Source organism: Micromys minutus (assembly GCF_963924665.1).
Source record: "Micromys minutus genome assembly, chromosome: 3".
NCBI classification, from domain to species: domain Eukaryota; kingdom Metazoa; phylum Chordata; class Mammalia; order Rodentia; family Muridae; genus Micromys; species Micromys minutus.
In genome coordinates this window covers 96947539-96952841 of record NC_137972.1, presented here as the reverse complement: position 1 = coordinate 96952841, position 5303 = coordinate 96947539, and the positions used below count along the sequence as shown (strand labels likewise).

General features: G+C 38.1%; 1 pseudogene across 1 annotated transcript; it reads right to left on the bottom strand.

The window, feature by feature from the left end:
* Positions 1–4056: 4056 nt before the first annotated feature.
* Positions 4057–4781, bottom strand: LOC308418971 (serine/threonine-protein phosphatase PP1-gamma catalytic subunit-like; annotated as a pseudogene). Its single transcript has one exon. The product of its transcript is annotated as a serine/threonine-protein phosphatase PP1-gamma catalytic subunit-like (transcript).
* Between the last annotated feature and the right edge of the window lie 522 nt (positions 4782–5303).

The following is a 5303-nucleotide window of genomic DNA, read 5'->3' as shown; positions in this document are numbered from 1 at the left end:
CGTCGTAGGTCATACACATTGACAGAGTTGTTAGCAGTAGTTTCTCTTACTGTTCTTCTTGATATTCTTTTTATAGCCACAAGATCAAAATTAAACTGACATTTTCATTTCTGATAATATTAGCTTGTACTTCTTAAAATTCGCTAAGAATATGTAGAGACGAATGCACAGAATAATGATCTTCAAAGAACGATGTTGTTTTTCTACTCTCTCTCCTTGTTTTCAATTTCATCTATCTTATACGGATATTATTTACTTTTTTCTATTTCGTATAGCTTTTCAAATTTTTCTCTATATATTAGTGTAAAACCTTTTTTTTTTTTTTTTTTTTTTGATTTTTCATTGCTTCTTATACATGTAGTTAAACTAGGAAAGTTTCTATGGCACTTACAGTGTAACCTTGTGACCTGACAACAGAAATTCCTGTTCTTATTGCTCTGTAGGCATGAAGCAGAGTTTACTGGTAACATTTTCCCCTCACTGCTCTCTCATTGGTTCACTAGTGGCCACATGCTTTGTTGGCGTCTCATATGGCTTACTCTCAGTTCCCACAGAACTCTGATTTCTTTCTTTTTCTCTGATTTTTACATCCAATGAGTCATAAAGCATGAGAGTTGTACAATGGAGATCATTGAACATGAAGTGCACTCTATAATGTTTCAGGCAGATTGCACACATCTACCTCGTTGAATTATTAGGATTTTGCAGGTAATCCATGCAATATCATTTTGTTTGAATTCAAGAAATGTTTAGTATATTGGTGCTGCTGTTTGTAGTGAGCACTCTGTAAAGCAGCACACTGGAATTTACTGTTCTTCCCTAGTCACCGCCCACTCTCACACCCACCTACCTGTCCGGAATCTCACAGGGGTCATTGCCCTGCCGTCTTCAGGGAGACTGACTTCCTTCCCATAATTACTTCTGTCTCATGCTTTCTTCTTCCTTCAATATTCTGGTATTCATATACTATAATATTCAGAATTACCTCATGATCCAGGATTTTTTTTCTGGGTTTTCTTTGCCTAGTTACCTTTTTGTGTTTCAGGTTTAGACATCTAGCTGGAATATATTCAACTTTGCTCATTTTTCTTAGCCGTATCCAGTTTACTACTGAGCCTGTCCTTTTGTGTTACAGCTTCCTGGGTTACTGGTTTTTCTACTTCTTTCTTACCTTCCATGTCTCTGCTCACATTCTCGTATAGTTTTTTCTTATTTAGTGAACCCTTTTCACTGGATGCACTGGTAATTTAGTCTTCATTATGTTAACACTGTTGTCTAATACTTCCTATCATTTCTGATACATGCAATTCTTGTTCAACTGCTTACTTGCTCTTTGAATATTTTGGTGTTTCCTGACCTTTTAAAGGTTTGGGGTGCTTTGATTGTGTTGACTGAATGTAGGACATGAGGTGTTATGTAGTGAGAATTTGTGTATAAGTCTTTGAATGAACTCCTACAGTTATGTAGGAAGCTTCAGGCTATGCTTGCAGTTCATTGTAACAGCAGTTGCCAAGCTCTGTAGAATATAGTACTCATGGTTTTGTAGTGCCTCTTTCGATGAGCGTCCTAGAAACTCATTGTAACCAATAAGCTATTTTTTGGAGTTCTCTTACTTGAGCCTCACTGCTACTTTGCTGTAACCGTGTGAAAACTAAGTGTGAAATTAGAAAGAAAAGTAGTCCATAATTTTATGACTTAGTCTTTATGCTTCTCATAAGTCAGGGCCACTAAGCACTCCATCTTGTCCCCTCAGTGAGACTGAAGGATGCAAATATCTCTTGTTTTCCAAATTTTGTTTTTCTCACTCTCCCCTGTCACAAAGTAATCTCCTTGGGGACAAGCACATGCACTGGACTTTCTGGCTCTATTTTACTCTCTCTCTCTCTCTCTCTCTCTCTCTCTCTCTCTCTCTCTCTCTCTCTCTCTCTCTCTCTGCATGTGTGTATGTATGTATGTTTGCATGTGTGTATGTATGCATCTACTTCTATTATCTATCATCAGTCTGTCACTGTGTCCCTCTCTCCTGCTCCAGCTCACTCTGTCTCTACCTCTTTCTCCTTATATCTGTCTTTCTATCACCTATATCTCTCCACTCTTCTTGCTTTTGATGTGATTAGTGCTCTTTTTTTATTGTTGCTGTTTTTGAGCGAGGCATTCACTGTAAAAGCTAAGTTGTTCTTTTACTCAGTAGGTAGCCCTGGCTGACCTTTCCCCATGGTGAGAAATCCACTTGGCCAAAGCTTTCCAGGTGATGAAATTACTGATGAAGCCATTGGAGCTTGTTTAGAATATTCTTCATCTTGTGGTGATAGTTCAGTATAGCTTCTCTCCTTTTTAAAAGTTAACATTATTTCTCGGATCATTTTGATAATACCTTATATGAACCCTATAAGAAAAATTGAGATTTTCCTCTTAGGAAAATGTAAAACTTAGATAGCAAAATGTAGAAACCTAGAAACTTACAGCTATTAACTATGAAGTCAGTTTAAACTCAGTATCCAGGAACTAATCAAACTCTATGTTTCATTTAAGTAACATTTTTTTCTATTTTTATTTTTATTTTATTTATTTATTTATTTTTTTTTTTTTGAGTTTCCAAGTGTTTTCTTTTGATCTTTATTTTGTAAGATGCCACAAACTTCATACAATTTCCTCCTGGCCTTTTCTACACTATGAGAAAGCTTCAAATTTTCAATTTCATTAATGTTTCAAACAAGAATTTTAGCTTTTCAGGACACTGTGTTTGTTAGCAGACCACTTTTTTTTTTTTTTTCCTGTTTTATATGGTACATTTCTTTTGTGTTTCAAACTTATTTCTTATCATCTCAATTCCGGACCCTTGTCACCAGTTAGTTCTCAATGCCTTCTCTTAAATTTTGTCCCATCAATAACTTGTTCATTCAGTACAGTTCAAAATGCACACATTCTAACAGATAATGCAAATTCCATAATTTACTCTTTTGTTGTCAGAATTCTCAGTAATGAAGCATATTTTCTTAGCATAAGACCGTCTTTGCTACTTTTATTTAACTTACTCTTTACTTCCATGTGTTTATTTTTCTAGTCCATTTACCTGTCTAGGTGATTTTCCTCCTTTCAATCTAAAGTTCTAAATTATTTAAGGAATAGATCTCTGTGGTATACACTGGGAAGTATTCACTGTCTTAATAACCCATACCTGTTGACAAAGACTTCTTTGGTGTTTTTGTTTATTATAGTTTTTAGTTGATAGTCTCTGTGTTTACATTTTAAATGTTGTCACTTACCCACATATTCCATACCCACTCTCCCTCCACTTGCTTCTATGAAGGTGCTCCTTCTCCCAACCACCAACTCCCATCTCAGTACCTTGCCATTCCCCAACACTGGGAAAACAAGCCTTCACTGAACCAAAGGCCTCTCCTCCCCCTGATGGCAGACCATGACATCCTCTGCTACTCATGCAACTGGAGCCATGGTTTCTCCATGTGTACTAATTGGTTGGTGATTTAGTCTCTGGAGCTGTGGAGAGTTTGGTTGATTGATATTGTTGTTCTTCTCATGGGGATGCAAACCCTTTCAGCTACTTCAATCCTTTCTCTAGCTCCTCCATAGGGGTCCCTGAGCTAAGTCTGATAGTTAGCTGCAAAGCATCCTCATCTGTCATTATAGCTCTGGCAGAACCTTTAAGGAGACATACCTTTCAGGCTCCTGCCAGTAAGCACTTCTTGGCATCAGCAGTAGTGACTGGGTTTGGTGGCTGCATATGGGAGGGATCCCCAAGTGAGGCAGTCTCTGGATGATCTTTTTCTTTAGTTCTTGCTTCTCTATTTGTCCCTAAATTTTCTCCTGTGAGTGTTTTGTTCTTCTTTCTAAGAAAAACTGAGGCATCCACATCCTGGCCTTCTTTTGTTTTTTGTTTTTTTTTTTCTTTTTTCTTTTTTGTTTTTCTTCCTAAGGTCTGTGAATTGTTTCTTAAGTATTAGGGGATAATATCTGCTTATCAGTGAGTGCATACCATGTATGTTCTTTGTGACTAGGTTGCCTCAAGTACAGCTTCTAATTCTAATCATTTGCCTAGGAATTCCATGAAGTCATTTCTAATACCTTGGTAGTACTCCATTGTGTAATTATACCAAAATTTATGTATCTATTCCTCCGTTGAAGGTCATCTTTATCGGAGTCAGACCACAAAAGATCACAAAGAAGAACTTGATATAGTACATCATTTGGTTTCATAATTCACTGAATCTACTCCATAGACTGAAGATCTGGTGATAAACCCCATGACAGCAAAATATCTTCTTATTCACGATGGCTGCAATTGGTAAGCAGCTAAAACAGTTAGTGGACATTTTCCACAGATAATGTTGCATCTTCTCTTACACTCATCATAAAATCCTTGATTCTATTGATGCTGGCAAACTCATGGTTTCCTTTGAGAAGAAAAAAAATGTTCTCTGGATAATTTTGTAGGCCAGTAAGAGGAAGATAGTTTTTAGTGACAGTTTGCCCCTGTCCACATAGTCCCTGAGGAACAAATAGTTGCTTTCTGGATGGAAGCCACTGTATTCAAACAGATGGAGCAAATTGTAATACCGCCCGTGGATGTCACCACATATCTTGAATGATGCTTCAAGTTCTACAAGGATAGGCTGACTGAGAAAGACCTCCTGAGACTTCTGGCAGAGTCCTCAGATTTCATTCTCCTGAAGCTGGACATTCTTGCCTGGCTTGAACCCTCTTACTTCCAGCAGCCATTGGATGATACAGTCTATGTTGAGTTTATTGATATCCACCATCATCATCCCGCCAACCCTCCCATAGCAGCACCACTGTCGGCTAGTGCCCAGGTCTCACTCACTCTTCCTCCTTCTTCAAGACACTGGCCTCACAAGGTGGTGGCAGCAGCGGTCCCTGCCCCCTCTGCCCCCAGGAGCCCCGCTCACAGCTTCCTCCTCCTCTCAACAGTGGAACCATGAGAAGCCCATTTGTCGATTCTTGATCTTAGAGCATAAGCCACGGATGTGCTGTTCAGGAAAATTTCCCCTGTGCCTATGTGTTCTAAGCTCTTCCCCACTTTCTCTTGTATTAGATTCAGTGTATTGGATTTTATGTGTAGGTCTTTAATAAACTTATTCTTGAGCTTTCTAGAAGGAGATAAGAATAGATTGATTTGCATTCTTCTACATGCTGACTCTTAGTTCAATCAGCACCATTTGTTGAAGATACTTTTTTCCATTGATGGTTTTTAGCTCCTTTGTGAAAGATTAAGTGACCATAGTTATGTAGGTTTATTTCTGGGTCTTCAATTAGCCTGTTTC